Here is an 18,676-nt window from a genome sequence, read left to right on the forward strand (position 1 = left end):
TACAAGTGAAATACTGTATTCAGCTGAGCATAGTTAAATCATTTTGTTAAAAGGCTTTTGAGTTAAGAATGCCTTGTCAGGTTAGAAGTCGAGTTGATCATCTCTAACCATGTTATTGCTGCTCAGTTTACAAGCTTAAGGACTAGCTCTTATTTTGGTTGCCTGTCTGGGGAATTTGGTCTCTGCATATTTTAAAATGAAAAAATGAGATAAAATTCTAATGATGGTTGCGTTTATTTAGGTATGTACAATGTCTGCAGTTATTCTTTCAGCAGATATCCTGGAAGAAAAGAACACAATGGTTGCAGATGTGTAGAGAGTGAAATGGTTCAGGACAAGCTAATTTTTTCCCATGACAGAGATAGTAGTCTTACTGTTTGAGTAAAAACAGCAAATACCTTAAGCTTGGCTGAAGATATTCATAATTCTGAATATGAAGTAGACTGGGAGTATGGGGTGTTGATCATGACACATGAAGTAGACTTAGTTTCAGAGAAATGCTTTTAGTGTTGGAGAAAAAGGACATCCAGACTGAATTCAAAATGATCTGGACAAATTGGAGAAATTCAATAGGGACAGGTGCCTAAGCAAGGCAAACTGACTACCCAAATACATAATGGGAAGAAAACAAAGGCAGCAGCCCTTTAGAAAGTGATGTGTTACAGCAGACTGCAAATGGAACATGAGGCAACAAGACTGTGTTGCTGCAGAACGTGTAGACGTCATAAGGGAATGTAAAAGCATTTAGCCTTCAAGACAGCTGAAATAATTCTTCAGCTCTGCTTAAGCCTTGCAAGGTCTCAGCTGGAGCCATGTGTGGTGGTTGGTCCTGAGCTAACCTGCTCAGCTGCTACAAATAGCCCTGGTACAGTGCTGACACTTGGGGATAGTTCAGCTCTTGGGTTCACTGTGTGCTATGCAGTATCTTTAGCTTTCTTTATTAAACTTACATGTGCACTGGGAATAATGAAGGAACAAGCGTTTCCAAGTCAATTCAGCTTTTCTGTTTATTACAGTGTCCTGATGAAAACAGTCACTCTAGTAAGTGTTTATTTATTTATTTATTTATAACTGGCATGGGCTTAATATCAGTGAATCAGTTTAAACTCATCCATAATGAGTTTATTATTACATCTTAAAGGTTTGTCATTAAAGAACTGAAGGTGAGGGAGCCTTTCAGAAAAGCAAACCAATAGGTGTAGTGAAGGTAAATGTGTTTCTAGAGAGAGAGAAAAAAAAAGTCATTATTGCTTTACACCTTAGTGCAAAGATAAGCTTAATTTGTGAATAAGGATTATGTTGACTTTATTTCAAAGCTGAGCTGCTAACATAAATAAGTGACTGGAAGGCATGTTATGACTAATAGGTCTTTATTTTTCAGGTTTGCTCCTGCTAATGTATTCCCTTTAGAGCTGACAGCAACACCATCTTTTGTTTTATCGTGGATATGACAGTTCGGTAAATGCTTTTATTCACCTCTCACTCATGCTGTGATTGATACAGTAAGACTTCTCCCGGTGAACAGTCAAATTGTGAAGAAAACAACAACAACAAAAAATACTCAAACCTTGCCCTTTAAACGAAGGGTCATTAAATCAACTAACTCTGATATTATTCTTTCTCATGAAGCTGTTGGTGAAGGATGGGGGGAAAAAAAAGTCCTAAAAGTAACTTTGCTTTGGATCACTCTATGTATGATATGATATCAAGAAATTGCTTCATTTTGATTTGTGGTACTGACATTAATTTTGCATCATCGCTGCCTTGCTTAGTTAGCAAGGTCATTAGCTGAAGAAAGGAAGCCGGTTTGCTATTCCCATCATCACTGGCTTTCTTGTGCAGGAAAGTTTTTCACTGTATTTGGAGTTGTTCAGACTGTACAGCAGTCGTGTGTGTGCAGCGGGTGCCAGCGGTATCTGGTGCCCTGGTGAAGATGGATGCAGAACTGGAGTGGAAATCTTCCAGGTAACTGAGCTGCACTCTTCAGAGATGTACATCAGCAAACATGCTGCAAATCAGTTTGTAGAGCTGTGGGCTTCAGGGTTACCACAGGTTCAAGGATCAGTGTGTGAAAAGCCCATGATTTTTCTCCAACTTTTGCCTAATTTTGCAAAGTAGTTTCAATTGCTCCACCAAATTCCAGCATGCCCTTTTGTATCCTTCAACCTCGTTCTTTCTCAAATGTGCACAGATCTTCCTAGATAAATGTTTCAAAGATGCAAAAGTTCTGCAAAGTCATCCTAGAGAGCAGCTTTTTGGCTCTCTATAACCTCTCCCATTGATATGACTCCAAGGAGTGCTGTGCGATTTCAAAGACCAGGCAGGAATGTCGTCTTCTCCAGCCTCTTTCATCCCACAAAATACCAGTGACCGGTCTGTAAGTCATAATAGTGGAGAAGGAAGAAACGTTTCAGGAGTAAAAGAAGGGATCTGAAAAGCAAGTGTAGAGGTGCTTACCCCACTTTTCAAATCCATGCTAAGAAAAGTTCCTCTGTCTTCTGAGTGGGTACGAACCAGCAAGCAGATAATAGCACAGTGGTAGATGGAGACAGCCCAGGCAGCTGCGGCAGAACTTGGCGGGTAATGATCTTAAAAGGCTAATCTTGGAATCAAGTACATTAGGGGAAATGAAAAAACACATCATGTCAAGACTTCAAATTGCATTTCTTTTTCTTACACGTTACAGGTACCAGAATGCAAATGCCGTTATCAAAAATAGCATAGAGGGCAGCGGGAGGTACCGCACATCGCTGTGCTGCTAGAGAAATGGGATGGCTGACACTCTCCATGTTACAGAGGGACATGGTGTCAATCGAGGCCTTTGAGCTAGATGAACAGCCTGGCCCAGCCACCTTACAGCTCACCATGGTTCCCATCCCCATGGCATCCTTGCCCAACAGTTCTAGCTGGGGGGCTCCTCAACTATTTAGATATTAAGAGAAGGTTGAGGCTGGTTTTTGTCTTTGGAGGTAGGCCCAGTGCAAGGTAAGATCTCTTCTAAAGTACTAATAGGATTGTAGAGATCCCTTAAGTTAGTCATCACGTTTTCTTGAATCGGCAATACATTTTTTTTTTTTCCTCTTTAGCAACTACATCGGAATCTAGTGAAGTACCAAAGTCTTTTTGAACAGGTACTTGAGCATCATCTGTACCCTGCAACTGGAAATGACTGGCTTTGGATATGCAGATATCATACCAGCTTTTTTTCAGTATTGTTCACGAAGGTTTCTGAATTGTGAAGTAAAGCCTTTTTTTTTTTCTTTTTTTTTTTCCTTTTTTTTTTTTTTTGAAACTATTTCAAATGACCAGCCAGGGGATGTCCAAGAGGCTGCTTTAAGCCACCGTTGAAACAAACACCTGTCCCCTGTACTCGCGTGAACTTTTTGGATGGAAGCAGATATGCTGTGGCCGTGCAGAGGGGCACCTCCAGACTGCCCTGCACAGCCCTGGGAAGGCTGGCTGCTGGTGGGACCCTTTTGGCTGCTGCCCCCTCATTAAGGGAAGAAACTGTGTGATCAGCGTTTCTGGCCATCCCACGGAGCAACAGCAAGTAGCTTTCTGACTACTCAAGGCCATATTTTCAGAACTGGGTCGTCTGCATTTCAGGCAGCTTTGTGCTTGATAAGCTGGTTGTGTTTGGGGATAGGGCTAAGGCCTGGAGCTTTAAAAAAAATAAATAATAATAATAAAAAAGTGAGTATTTTCATCGTATTGCATTTTTTCCCCCTTTTCTTTATGTAGAAGTTCTTATGCTTTTTTTTTTCTTGACCAAGATTTAACAATGCATGTTTTGATTCCTTGAGGAAGGGTGGGTAGGCGTTTAAGTGTGTTGTTTCAGCACTCCTCTGAGTGAAGTGGTTGTGTTTCTCATGTTTGGGCTGTTGCTGATATGTGTTATTAAAACTGTTAGCATTTAATTCTGCTTACCCTTATCACACCTTACAGCAGAAAAGCATGATTAATTAATATTTAAGCAGATGAACATCTCTTGAAGTTTGTGACTCGCAGCCAGAATGTCATTAATTTAAATAATCACACAGATGAAATTAATGCAATAAGTGTTGTATCTGAGTCCTGTTGCTGAGCAATCCTGGATAGTGCATAATAACACTGGTGCCTCAGGCACTGAGATCAGGGGTCGTGATGTGATATTTCTGTGTATTCATTATCTTTCACAAGGGCAGATTGATCTTCTGTTTCCATGAACACTAATGAACCATTTTCTTATTTTTAGGGAATATTCTATCACTACCCCTGGCCATGCAGTGTTTAAAGAAAGCCTGTTTTCAAACAGAAGGCTCTAATTAGAACTCGGGCCTCAGCTGTATTGATTGCACTACACTTTCTCAGTGGATTTACAAATGCCAGCAAATAAACTTGCCAGGAAGAAGTTTGCTGCCGTGGCTTTCTCTTCAGTATTTAGCCTATGTGTTGTTCTATTTCTTGACAAGCCTGTAAGAGGGAATTAACTGCTGAGACATTATTTTTGGATGGTTGGTTTTGTGCAGGAAAATTTTTCCCTGCTTGTCTGTCTTTTGAATACCCTGGAAATCCTAGAAATAAAAAGTGTAAGGTGTTCATCTTGCATTAAGATGCATTAAAAAAAAATGAAAAAAATACAGAATTTAATCTCTGGTGAGATTAATTCCTGCTCTTAATCAAGCCACACACGACCGGGGGATTTACCAGACATGGGGAAAAAAGTGGCCGGAGCATCCCGGGCACCCCAGCGCAGCACCAAAGGGTGCGATGCCCGCCGCGGCCGCCGGGTGCCAGCCTTGCCCCGGCAAAGGACGGGGAGGCCGAGGGGCTCCTCCTGCTGCTTCCCCCGAGCCCGTAGCTCGTCCTCGTCGGTTCTTGGTCCTTCTGGTGCCACCTTCCAGCGTTTCTTCCCCACCGAGCCCATGCACGCGTTGCTTGCGCAGCAGTAGAAGCGAGGTGAAAAGTTTGGGTTGTTCCAAATAATCTCTATAGCTTAAACCTTATGGAAACGTGCGGAAGATCTCTGAGTTCTTTGTACAAGCAATAAACATAACTAAAAATGCTTTCACAAGCACTGCTGGTGCCCTTCGTGCAGCAGGGGAGCAGGGCTGAGGGGCACGCATTTTGCGCTTTACTGCTGACCCGAGGCAGGTGTTTCGGATGTGTGGCTGAAACCCTCCCTGGCAGGTTTTGCCCAGGGAAACAGACGGTGGATGAAGCTGATGAACAACTGAATTTGCTCGGATTTCTCCTGCCACTTATGTCAATTCAAGAAATCAGAGCCTGTAAATGAGCCCCAACCCTCTGCTTTCAGGTCCAGCCGCATCTCGCCAAAGGGGGCTGAGGCTGTTTGTTTGCTTGCTTTTCTTATTAAATTATTCCTGTTTTCTGGTACTATTTTATTATTTTATTTTTTTCCCCACACAAGGTCAAATGCTTCCTCTGAATCTGGATCTGCCTTTGGAGGCAGCGCAAGGTGCAACCTCTACTCTGCGCCTCCTCACCTTCTGTAGCATCCATGGCTGGGTGCCGCAGCATCCTCCCCACCTAGGTCACAGCCACCCAGCTGCAGTGGGACATCTTTAAAGCTTCCTGAAATCCACCTCACAGTAAGAGGAACAGCATATTTCTGAGCAAATTCCTCACAGCTGAGCAGAGAAAACAGGGGATGCGGGTGATTTACCTTCCCCTTGCATTTCAGGTACAGGTTACAGCCCAAGTGAAGATTTTTAAAACTGCAGGTGAGGAAAATAGTGGTGTCTGGATAGGTTTGTTTACAGCTCAGGCTCTATTTCCAGTACGACCTAGGCGTCCTGCTTGGTTTCCCTTCCATATTGTAAAAATGGGAACGGCATGTCTGCGGGCAGGAGTCCCCAAAATGACTGTGTAGGAACAGCCGTGCTGTGCTCAGAAACAATACAGGAAGGACCCCATAAAGCGGTGTGAAGAGGACCTCTGGTCCTATCGGGCAAATTATACTTTAAGGGAGGCATAAAAAAAGAGACTAATTACCTGTGCTCATTAAGGTACTTTTGGTATTTTTTTGGAAGAGAATTGCACCCTAGCCACAATTAAACTCCCCCTTAAACTGCCTCAATCTTCTCTCTCATTTTTTCCAGGTTGACTTTCCCTAACCTCCTATACTTTTATATTCTGTTGTGAACTTAAAAAATTTGGCATGCTCTACTGCAGAGGTGGACGGGCTATCTATATGTAGTGCATGCAATTACGCTTGTATGAAATTATAGCTTCTGATAAGATACTGCCCATATTTTGAGATCACTAGATAAAAAGATATTACAAAACAGAAGAGTGATGACAAAGATAAATTCACTTGCTAATTTTATTTATTGTATTTTTCTTTTTGACTGAACAGAGTGCTTAATTTTACAGAATGAGATAAAATATATACAGACCAAATGATATAGAAAACCTTTTGTGCTGAAGGCGATGCGTCCTTTTGGAATATATCGTCCATAAAACTGAAGTAAATAGTTGCATAAATATTTATTTCTCCATAAACACGTAACGATTCATCTGAAAGCCACACAGTATTAATGATGTATGGTCTCTATTTTTGGCACATTTAGTAAAATTAAAGTATACCTACATTTAGCATAAATGCAACACATAAATATAGTTCTGCAGTGCAGGAAGGGAAAAAGCAGCAAAGTGAGATTTACAGCTTCTCTGCCAGCTGTGAAAGACAGGGAACTGGAGGGGTCTGTCATGGCTAGAGGTGCTGGAGAGTTCTGGGGTCCCCTCAGTGCCACCAAGTAATCTGTATTTTTCTTCCTGTATCTGTCCTGAAATGAAGAGTAGGACAGAGTTTCATGTGCCTTCTAAGTGCACTGGCATGGTCTCAGAGAAGCTCAGTGTGCTGGGACGCTGGCACATCCCAGGACACAGGCAGCAAGGGTAGCTGTGGTGGAGTGATGCCCACATAAAGCCACAGGTGGAGCAGCATTTTTTTAGCTGGAAGATAAGTCTGATTTGGTGCACCACCCAGGCAGAGGTGTGCTTTACTAAAAATACTGTCGGGTGACACGCTTTGACCTGAGCTAACTGCAAGTTGTTGCTATTTTCTCTTCTTTCTTCCCTGAGACATTCACAAGTGTTACAGAAGGCCTTTTCAGCATCAAACCAAAGAAATGCAGAATGTATCATTTTAAGAGGGGTTGAGTCATCCTCCTTCCCAAAAGCCATGGCAATTCTCCAGCATGGTCTAGCCTTGTCTCTATTCTGCAAAGGTAACAAATATTTGTAAGAAAAAAGTATTTCTGTAACAGGCCCTTGCTGACCTCTTGCAGTGGGCCAATAAGGATCAATAAAGGCAAGGGCCCTTGCCTTGCCTATATATCGCCCTAAAGCGGTGATATATAGAATAAAAATTCCATTTGGATTTGTTCTGAGGGGGCTGTTATTTATAGTATTTGTTTATCCCATGTATTATTCAATTTACTTGCTTACAGAGTGAAACAGTCAATCAAAAGTTGCTTTTCCTTTGCCATACGTGACTGTCAAATCCTTGTGGAAAATTGCTTCAATTGCATGATCTATGGATCAAAGTGAGAACAGAATGCTTAATTAGGGTTTAATTATTTGGGAAGATTTGAAGCTCTCTGATTGCTTTTGTTTTATTTCTTTACTTCCTCAGTTCTCTCTGTTGAAGAGTGCCTTCATTTGTAGCAGAACCAGGTGCACAGGCTGAAGCTGTATAGTTCACCAAAACATATGAATTTATTTTCTCATGCTTACCCATATATCTGTCCAACTAACCTGGTAGCAAGGAAAATACAATACACCATCCTTAAAGGTGGTGCCTATACCAAAAAAAAAACAAAAACCAACAATCAACCAAAACCAAACACACCAAAAAATGGATGGGTTTACACACAACCAAATGTTATGTTCTATTTCAGTCAATGTTTTTAAGGCAAAAAATAGGATTCACTGAAGAACTGTGGATTTTGGTGTTGAAAGCCACCACTTTCCCACCAGTGCCTGATCTGGTACCAGCTGACCTGGAGGGAATTTTTTCCTATAGGACATCCTAGGTACCTACAACTCAGGTTTCCATTTCAACCAGGCTCCTAAGATGCTGATGTGCTGCCAGATATTAAGAATACTTCAATCCCAAAACACATTCACTTGGGTGCTGGAAAAGAAAAAAAGGGTATGCGCCTTGACGTAAATCTCTATTTCTGTCTCACGTTCTGTCTCTGGCCATTGGTATTTGGTCTTCCCCAACAGAAATCTGCTCTGCTTAAAGCTGCACTTTGGTTTGGGGACTGTTTCATCTGGGTAGGGTTTTTGTTAGGTCTGTTTAACTTGAATGTAGATCCCAGGTCATCTTCCTTCCGGGGCTGCTGGCACAGAGAACCCCAAAACAGAAGCGGGAGCAAATAAAGGCAGACAACTTCCTTTGGTGTTGGTGCTCAGCTATTTTGGCTTATGAAGGTTGTGGTGTGAATCCCTGTCTGAATCCAAAGTGAAACAAAGAGAAGGCAGGTGTTAAAATTCAAGGGCATATTCTGACACGGAAAATCTTTGCCTCTGATTTGCTATCAAAAGCATTTTGGGATTTGAGTTTTACTCAAGTTATGGATTTTTTTTTTTTTTAAAGTTTCACTTTATTTTTAGGATTGTTCATTATCTTCTAACCAGACAGGCTCATGCTGTTTTATTGTTGACAAGATTTTCTCTTGTCAGATGGGGAGAATTTGGCTGGAAAACAATTGTTACATGTTAGATAACTGGAATTAAGGACCCATTAAGTAGATGCATTTGTAGAAAATTGTTTGGCTCTTTTGCGTGTCTTCTTTCCCCTGGGGATCCTCCTGTGGCAGCATGTTGTTTTACTGAGAAGCCAGTATTTAAATCAGAGAGTATAGCAGATTACATAAGAAAAGGTTGCCTTCAGTGTCAGAGTTCCTCCAGGCTCCCTCCTGGTGCTGCACAGCCCAAAATAAAACCTGACATTTGAGCAAGCCCAGGTGATGTTTGTGTTATTTGCAATAGTCACCTCTTGATTCAACCTTAAACTGGGAAAGTGAACAACTGAGCTACTGAAGGCGGCAGGAATCCTCCCCATTGATATCGCCGGGCTTGGCTCAGGCAAGCATTTATTAGCACTCTTGGGATTATAGGAAGTCAGCATCCAATGACAATGGCATTATTACCGGCTGTCATTGCTAATGTCAAAGTGAACATTAGGTCTGAAACGCATAAAGTGAGTCAAGAAATTCAAGTCCAGTAGAAATAAAGAAAGAAAATCTTAGGGGAGGAAGGTTCACAGTGCTATTTTTAATGTTTGAATCTACTAATAGGCTGGTAAGAGTTTTTAATATATTATTTGATTATATCGCTGTGCTATTTAATTTGTTTGGTCAAGGTTAGGTGATTCTGAAAAGTAACTCTGCCTTTTTATTAATAGTACTTATTTATTTATTCAGAAGAATCATTGCTGATGAAAGACTGTGAGCACTGCTTCTGCTGTTGACATATGTTCATTTGTCTGAACCTTTTCTACTCCATGAGTCCAGAGTGCAAACCCTGCTACCCAGCAGGTACTTGCACATGTGGTTTCACCTGCTTTACAAAATGTGGGAAAGCTTTACAGATTTAGAACGCAAAATACATTCTCTGCTTTTCACAGAAAACTAGATTTATAGCATCTCCTAATTGTATTGATTTCTAGTGTTGAGCTGGGATGCTACTTCTGTTCCCAGGAGCAATATGTCATCCAGACCTGTTGCAAATGAGAAGGAAGACAAAAATAGACTGGTCGGAAAGGGAGAGGGAAATCATTCAAAACACGTCTAAGAAAGCTGGACATAATCAAGGACCGAAGCTTGTACCGAAAGTGGTATAGTAAGTATATAGCTGGAGACAAGTTGTGTTACGATTGTAAAATACGAGCAAGCTTTTTTTTCTTTCATTCTTTTCATTCCTTTTTTTGTTTTTGTTTTTGTAGCTACTACTGTGGTGGCTCTCCAGCAAAGCAGCCATCTGGATCCTTTGGATGCCTCTGTCAGTTCCCCCCCACCAATGTGCAACCTCTGCTCTTTGACTGCTTGGAGTTATTAGAAGCAGCTGCAGGTTAAATCAACTTTTGGCTTGCGCTAAGTTGCATCAAGCACTGTTTTGCTACACAAATGTGTATAGGATAGGAAACCTGGCTGCTGCTTCTGTGGGCAGGGAAATACCGTACAAACCAGCAGACAATTCCTGGGAGAAAGCCAGGAGCTGAAATGCACAGGCTGCGTGTGAGGTGTCTGCTGCCTGTTCATGCGGTTTTCTGCAGATTGCAGTGTTCCTTCTCTAGCTTCCTAAACTCTGACATCTCCTTATTTCCCCCTCACCAGAGAGAATAACCTGATCCAAAGCACTTTCTAATGAATGTCATTAGGAAGGAATCATTTAGCAGAGTTTGTTTGTTTTAACTGCAATAAGACCCAAACCATCATCACTTTATACTTTATGTTCTTGCATTTTACTTTTCATCAGTTCTGCAGCTTGTGAACAGGCCAATGAACAGTTGCTCTTCCAAAATCCGAACTAACTGTCTCTGACATGGTATAACGTGTGTTTTCACAGCGCTTCAGTAACAACATCTTGATGGGATATGAAGAGCCGCTTTTCTTCCAGACAGAGCAGTTCGTTTATCAGATTTACATGCTTTTATTTTTCCTGTGTGAAAAGCCTGAGTCAAAGAAGTCAGAGAGTTACTCAAACAGATAATTGTGCCAGCTTTCCTGGTCAGGCAAGTTTGAGCTCTCTTGCTGCTGAATGAAGCAGAACATACTTTTTGACATTGCACCACATTCGAACTCGGCTTATTTTGGTTCTTTCTGCAAGGGAACATTTCTTTTATAACTCTCCTGATGCCCTCCGAAAGGAAACTGTCAGCTGGAGCTGGAAGTACTTTAGTTGTTCAAGTGCCAAACCCTGATTAGGGTAAAGAGAAATGGGATGAAAGCAGGTGAACCACACAGCATTAACGTTTTAATGACTATCTTGGTAGCTGGGAGTGCTGGCATCAGGAGTGTCCGAGCTTTGGGGCTTTTCAGTGACCTCTCCTTACTGACCAGCCCCATAGGGAGGGAGCACTGTCGTCCTGGTTTGCAGATCAAAGACTGAATCTGGGAAATTAGACCCTACAAGGGCATTCCTTTGGTAGTTCCTAACTCTTGGCTAGCTCGCTTCCATAGGAAAATTGAGGAGAGGATGGAAATGGGAGCTGGGTACCCAACATCAGGCATCTCACCGAGCTGTGTGGGTTTGGCAGTGGTGGGAGAGGGTGCACCTTCCTCTCTCATGCTTTCCCTTCATATGGCACTTTACAACCTATTTTTTCCTATGAAAAAAAGGAAGAAAGGGGCTCTCCACACATTCTGAAGAGCACTAAATCCAAGAGCAGTAAAAATTGTCTTATTTTATAATTGCCTGTCAGAACCACGTTCCTACCCCTCTCTCATACAAAGTGGGAACTTCCCAGAGACCAAGCCAGCCTCAGCGGTGGCAGCTAGCCAATGTGCCATGCCACACACCTGTTAAGAACACAAACTAGACTAACTGGCAACTCAAATTGTTTTCCTTAAAATAAAGAATGAATCAGCTACCTCGGAGTGAAAGAAAGCCAGAAGGTTTTTTCTTGCCCTGATGATAGTGGAGTTTTCTGGCTGAAATATTGCAGTATCACTTGTTTTCCCAACATGTGCTGTCATTTTTCACAGACAGTGTTATATTTAAGAATCGGAAGGTCTAGATAGATTTTATTTTCTTTATCTCTTACTGGCAACTGGCAAGGTCCTGCTGAAATGTGCTTTTAAGCTGTCCTTTGATGGTACATCAGCAAGCTACGTAATGAACACCTATGGTCTCACCTGAAGTGTACAATGATGTAAAAAATACCCAAATGTATCAGAATGTTAACTTCCATCTAAAATACTGGAATTTTCATAATTCCTTCCATTTTTTCCCATTTCACAAGCATTTCATACAACACACAGAGATAGATATATTGTATTAAAAAAGATTTTAGACTGCAAACCAGTGAGTTTGTGCACACCATCAATATGAAGAAAAATGTATTTGTGATGTACTGATACCGATCCAGAGATTCAAACTTCCATGGAATCAAACACTTTTGTCACTGTCAGTGGCTTTAACAGCCCTTTGGAACATACTGGCTTCCCAAGTACTTTGCTTTACAAAATTACACTGAATTTTGAAGAACCCAATCCATTGGAGTTGCTTACATTATAAATATGGCAGATTAGGGTTCAATTTAAGTGGCACAGGACTAGCCCAGGGGACCATCCCAAATCTTTATTTCATTTAGCTGTAACTGATGTGTCAAGAAGAAGCAAGAGTTGATTGCTGATTTACATGCTTCATCTTTCATTATGGTATATTTCTGCTGTGCAGGGGGTCACAACACAGTCTGTTAACAACAACCAAGGCAGAACCAGCTGATGTTCTCACAATCACATCAGTTTCTCTTCAAAATTACGGTTAGTTGCTTTTCCTCTGTAGTCGTCTCCAAAGTTTGCAGTCTGTTCTCCCAGCCATGACCAGAATGTTAATGGCCTTGCAGTCTGTTGTCTATTAGGGTTTTTATTAGCATTAATATGGTCTATTTTTCTACCTGTCTGTTTCACTGTGTTTAATTTCAAAATGTTTCTGAAGTACAGGCTAAAGGGGTGCTCCCAAGGCACCGTTTGCTGAAAGTCCATTTTAAAGCCATTAATATATGCCTCCAGCAAACTCGCATGTTCAGCTATGCAGCAAAGGCTCTAGGAGCCACTTCTAAGGACACATCTGATTGACTCCCAACTTACAAAAAGATATTTTAAAAAGATCTCAGGACTCTAGTAAATAACAACAACAAAAGAAACAGAAAGAGAGAGAGAAAGAACAAAAAAGAAAAAAAAGAAAGGATTTGTCAGAACAGAGCACCTCACTGTTCAAACATGCTTGCTGTAATCTGCATTTGAGTTTACACTGTGGTTATGGTTTCAGAGATCATTAACTTCCTGCAGACTTCATGAAAAGCAGAGGATTTCTACAGAGGCAAAGGCTGAAATACAAATTCACCCTTTACTGGGTGCCTGAGAGCTGCAGGTAGGCAGAGGTAGGTGCTGCAGAGCTCGCAGACAGTAATTACCCCCGGGACACATCCCTGGGAAACAGGTCCCTGCTGGCTCTGTGGTGTGTAAGGCTGTGTGTTTAGCCTTGCTGACCCCCTCTCCCATGGATGAGTTAAGTTAAGGAATGAAGAGAGATACAATGCTGGAACCCGTCTGGCTTCGGGCTACCGCAACAAAGGGAGCTTTCCTATTGCTTTTATTAAATAACCATTTTTTTAGCCAAGAGTGCTCTTATTGTCTCTGTCAATGGCTGCCAGGTGGATGGAATTACAGCTGCCACTCTTCTCTGAGCAATAGAAATCTGTGGAAGGCAGGACACATCGAAAGCATGACCGAAATGTGGAATTCCTGCAACGCATCTTTTCATCTGGTATTTAAAAAGAAAAAGAGAGAGCTCTGTCATAGCGCATGGGTTTCACCAGCTGCATCTCTTAACATGGCAATGCGCAAATATATGATATCAAATATATGATATCAGCAGGAATCCACTTCCCAACATTGGTGGCAGGGGCCCTGCCTGGGCAACATGCCTGCTGGTTCCTGGCATCTTGAGAATTGCCTGGGGGAGACCTGAGAGCTGTCCTTCCTCATCCTGGTGCTGCCTGAGTAACGCCTGCTAGTTTAAACAGGAGGCTTCGTTAATTTTATCTCAGCCCTCCAATTCCACCTTTCTCAAACAGCAGTTTCTTATCTCTGTAATGGCTGATACGCAACAGCCTGAGATACGAACTTTTTGCCCCAGGGTTGGATGAGTGAGCTTGGGTGAAAGCAAAGCTCTGAATGGCATCAAACCAAACCACAACACAATTGCATTTGGAAATAGCTTTGACGTTCTCTGCTGGAAAGCCTAGTTTCTATCTCTATTTTTGTGATATTTGTCTTGTGCTGTATTTCACTTAGTTAGCAAAAAATTTGTCTTTGGCAGAAGCTCGACAACACAAGAAGTCATCTTTTACAATTTATACACAGTGTGGAAAGCTTTATTTTCTTGCTGGCTGTTTTTCACCAGCTTGCAGAAAACATTTATCTTCCGATTCCTCTAATAGGATGTGACTTGTTGTGACATCATATTTTGAAAGACTGCAATTTAATGGGTGTGTTTCATCCCCCCTTCCCAACACACATACATTATGCAGAAGAATCATTTAAAATGCAGTGCAACCTCCTGGTGGCTGGAATTGCAGCCAGAGGCTTCTCCAGTGCACTTGCTCAGTCGTGACTTTGCACAAGCCCATCATAAATAAGCACCTTCTGTATCAGGCATGCTCAGGACCACTCAGGTCCTATGATAAAACAGTGCAGCGTAATGCAGGTCACGCTGGCAGGGTCTGTGTTGTGGAGAATGAGCCTTAGCATGTGCACTGAAAGCCACAGGAACAGGAACATTGAGTTCCCCACATTATTTTACTCGTATCAACCACAAAAAGCCAGAGCAACACACTGATAACTTAAATATCTGTTTCCTCCCCTCGCAGTACAGATCGAAGATGGAATTCATCGGGGAAGCACCCTAAGGAAATTCCAAGCTGTCAGCCAGGGCAGGGCTGTGTATAAAACACCTCTGGATCTATTAGTATGTGTGCCGTACCTGATGAGAGACTATAATCATCCCCACCTGATCTGGGGAGACAGGGATCTATGGTATTTTCTTTCCAGAATGAGCAGTGCAGACATCTGTTGTGTTTCTTTTTTTTTTTTTCTTTTCTTTTTTTCTTTTTCCTCTCTCTCTTTTAAATTTTGGTTCATTATTTTTAATAAATAGAATCAGCACTGAGTAAACTTTATGCAGCTGATTTCAGTGGGATTTACGTGCCGGGATAGATCTGTACAAGAAGAATTAAGCCCTAGAGAGGGGGCTGCTGCAGGGCCAGTGCTCCCTGCGGGGAAGGCTGCCTGCTACGAGAGCCTCGGGGGCTGCAGGGACATGGCTCTGCCATGAGTGGAGCCAGATGCTTTTCTCCAGTCCATCCTGCACAACCGTCCCCAGCAGCGAGTGATCTGGGAACATCTTACCGCCCAGTTTTTGTTCTTGAAAGTGATGCTCCATGGTAAAACGAGGAGGAGTGTGCAATGAAGGCATAAGCATGTTGATACAGCCTTTCACAGAGGCTCTGTGGATCTCTGAGGATCAGGAGATGGCTTACATGATGGAAAGTGGAGATGAAGCCTGGAAACTGCTGATGCCAAAAAAATCAGCTGCTGGCAGAGGCTTTCAGCCCACGTAACAGCGTGCGGGGATGTCCTCAGCTGCCATTCCTGGCCTCACCAAAGACAGCACGTGCTTGCTGGGTTTACAATGGTACCCCTTTAGAAATGGCTCAGGGATCTGAGAGTTGAAAAAGGGTTAAAAATTGGTGTGTTGGGGGGTTGGCAGTGGAAGCAGGGCAGGAGAAACAATCTCACATCAGCCTCAGACAGCTGTTACTGGGAGGGAAAAAGTCCTTTGCAACCTGCCTGTTTCCCTGCTGTTGCAAAGAGATGAAGCACTGGGTGCAGGAGTATCTAAGTGAAGCAACATTTGGGATAATCAGTAATTAGCTGTCATTGCACCTGACAGCGTGACTTAACTACCCACCAAGCAGTGGTCGCTGGTGGATGCTTTTAGTTTTCCTCCTGCTGTTTGCTCAGGTCTCTTTGCTGCCTTTCTGATCTTCCAGAACCCTCTGTGACCTGGATTCAGATTTCTTGTTCTTCAACCCACATTTTCACTGTTTCTCATTATTCATTGCCCACCCCTTTTGTTCTTTTCCTCACCTGCCGTTAGACCTACTTCCCACTCCTTCACAGCCCTATTGCTCATGGAAACTTTTTTTGGAAAAGCGTGCGCAGTACCAGAGGTACATTTTCAGCCTGTAGTTTGTGGTGGTAGGCATTCACAGGCAAACCTAAAGCACCTGACTGTAGTGCTTTGGCCATCTCCCTGGCATCCTGAAAGGGAGAGATGTCTCAAGGGTGGCTCAGAGGAACCCGAGATGTTCTGCAATGTCATCTGGAGAAGCATCACGTCCTCCTTCCAGTGACAGCACAGGGCAGAGGTTGCCTGCTGGGCACTTTCAGTGATATGCCTCAAATCAGACGGTGTTATGAGCACTTATCAAGGTACAAAAATCAGGGGCTCACTGCCACAGAAATAAATTAGTTCACTTAAATCCATCTTGATCAGTCCCTGATTTCCTGGCTGGGCCAACTGGGCAGTGCTAAGTGAGCGATGGGCCCAGGGCCACGGCCACGGGGCTACCAGAACCTAGGTCACAGGCGTTCCTGTAATTACCTCCACACCTTCGCTGTTCCCAGGCAATTAAAAAACACCAGGCCAACAATCCTTAATAAATACATTTTATTCAGAGTAGCTGGAGGTTATTCAATAGAGTGACCCCATTATTGTAAGTCCGTCCATTCCTATTCACCAGCTGAATTGGCTTTTAGCTGTTCATAAGTGTGAACGCCACGCACAAGCCTGACTTCTCCCAAACTCTTACTCATGGAGTCATTGTGGTTTGTTCTTCAGCATGTAGAAAGGCCTGATGTCTTCAAAAAGGGCATGTTAAAATTCAGAAGAAGAGAATGTACTGTGGAACAAATTGTCCGGGCAGCTTACAATGGAAAACCAGCAAAACTGCACAGCTGTTGGGTGCATGCAGTGTTGGGTCTGCACCTGCTGTTGGTGGGTCACACAATTAAAAGAGCACATTAAAGTGGTTCTGCCATTTCCTAGGAAAACAGAAATGCGTGTACTTTTATGAGGGCACCCAGTCTTTCTAATCCTGCCTACCTCTGTCTAATTGCATAGTTAGAAAAGAACAATGCTGCTGGTTTTGGCTCAGGTATGAAGATTGAGTTCAGCTGAGAGCATCAAGGAAATAAAATGGGAAAAGTCAAGAGTCTTGCCTTTTGAAAGCTGTGGAAATATGGGTGCTGTTTTCTTACTGGGGTGAGTTTGTTTTCCCTAAAAGCAGAAGTAAATGGAAACATCTCTATGGTGATGTCCTGAACAACAACAGGGTATGCTGCCATTTCTCCTGCTATTAAAACCCCGTTGCGTGTGTGCCCCGTAGAGCAGAAGCAGTTTGCAAGCTGGCCTGGAGCCTCTTCTCAGCTCAACTGCCTGCTGCCTGCAGGTAGTGGGAGCACTTGTAGCCCATGCTTAACTCTGCATTTTATATGAAAATTTGAAAATCTCACTGCTGACATCTGAGTGAGGACCTCATCTCTGAGAGGGCTGCCAGTGCCTTGTGCTCGGACTGAGCATCTCCCGTGCTCAGCAGCTGCTGAACAGAAAAGGTTTTGTTGTTTCTGTTTCACAGAAAATGCTCTGTGAAATCGAGCATCTTCTTCCATTTCCCTGTCTGTAGAGAAAGAGAGAATTTTACAGAAGTAAAATGCTCTTTGCCAGGCTAAGGAGTTGTTTTACAGACCACAGAGGGCACAGAAAGCCTTGGTCAGTCTGGAATCTTCTCAGCAGCATCTGTGTAAGCCAGATCATGCACGTTGTGTGCCTGCCAGCTCTATTTATGTTGTCTACATTTTCCTGTATCAGGAGTATAAGGCCTATTTAAACCTCTTCCAGGCACAAGTTATTCCTCATATCTATTTTGTAATATAAGTCCTTGCAAAAAAATAAACCCACAAGACAAAAAGAAACAAAACAAAAAATGGAGAATTTAAGATTGAGTGTAAAAAACATTTCTTTATCTTGTAATAACAATGCAATTTCCCCAGCTAATATTAATACTTAAATTAATACTGAATTAATCAATTAATTAACTAAAAAATGTGGAATAGGAGTTTGTAAATATCACACAGGAAATTTAATATATGTGAATTAAAATGATACTGGTCTCTGCTGTAAACATAATATGCACTTTATTTTTGTACATGGTCAAACATGGAATGAGGCAATTTAGCCAAAGGAAATGATAAGCAATGTAAGTCATCACTACCCCATGGAAATCAGCAGAATGCCAATAATTTAATAAAACATGTGCTTGCTAGATCAAATACTCCTAACTCTCTTTGCTCTGCAGTGAAACCGTGAGATCCAAGCAGAAGGTATGCTGAGATACTGTGCTCTCCGAATCAGTAAATTGCTGAGTACCTAAAATCATCAGCTACTTCAATTATTTGTGGTGGCAGGAAGTATCTGTGTTTAAATAGATGTTAAGGTTTTGACTGTAAACAGGAAAAAAAAAAAAAACTATGCTGGAACAGAAAAATAAAAGCTGATGATTTCTAGCTAATGTGAGAAAACTGTTTAAAACTGTGAAACTGAATTTTAAAATGTAAAATGGGAAGCTCATACAAAGAGCTGTTCTTGCTAGTGGCACTGCTGAGGCTGGCAGGATAGCTGATTACAGGCAAATGGCCAAAGCATGGCAAATATATATGTATCCTGTACATCAGAGGAATGTGCATTATGTGCATTATTATTGTGACTTCACACGGGGAGTAGATGATGTAGTGCGTCGGTATGTGATATTGACACCTTTCAAATTACGTTCATCCCAATATTTATGCATATTGGTTGCAGAATGAGTACTTTC

The 18,676-nt window shown here is 42.2% G+C and overlaps 1 long non-coding RNA gene across 1 annotated transcript; it reads left to right on the forward strand.

Moving 5' to 3' along the window:
• Positions 1-796: 796 nt before the first annotated feature.
• LOC121079054 lies at positions 797-4,179 on the forward strand. The gene is made up of 4 exons (XR_005824843.1): positions 797-1,041; positions 1,382-1,458; positions 2,797-2,985; positions 3,087-4,179. It is a non-coding gene; the product is annotated as an uncharacterized LOC121079054 (long non-coding RNA).
• Positions 4,180-18,676: the final 14,497 nt, after the last annotated feature.

Source organism: Cygnus olor, chromosome 16 (assembly GCF_009769625.2).
Source record: "Cygnus olor isolate bCygOlo1 chromosome 16, bCygOlo1.pri.v2, whole genome shotgun sequence".
NCBI lineage: Eukaryota > Metazoa > Chordata > Aves > Anseriformes > Anatidae > Cygnus > Cygnus olor.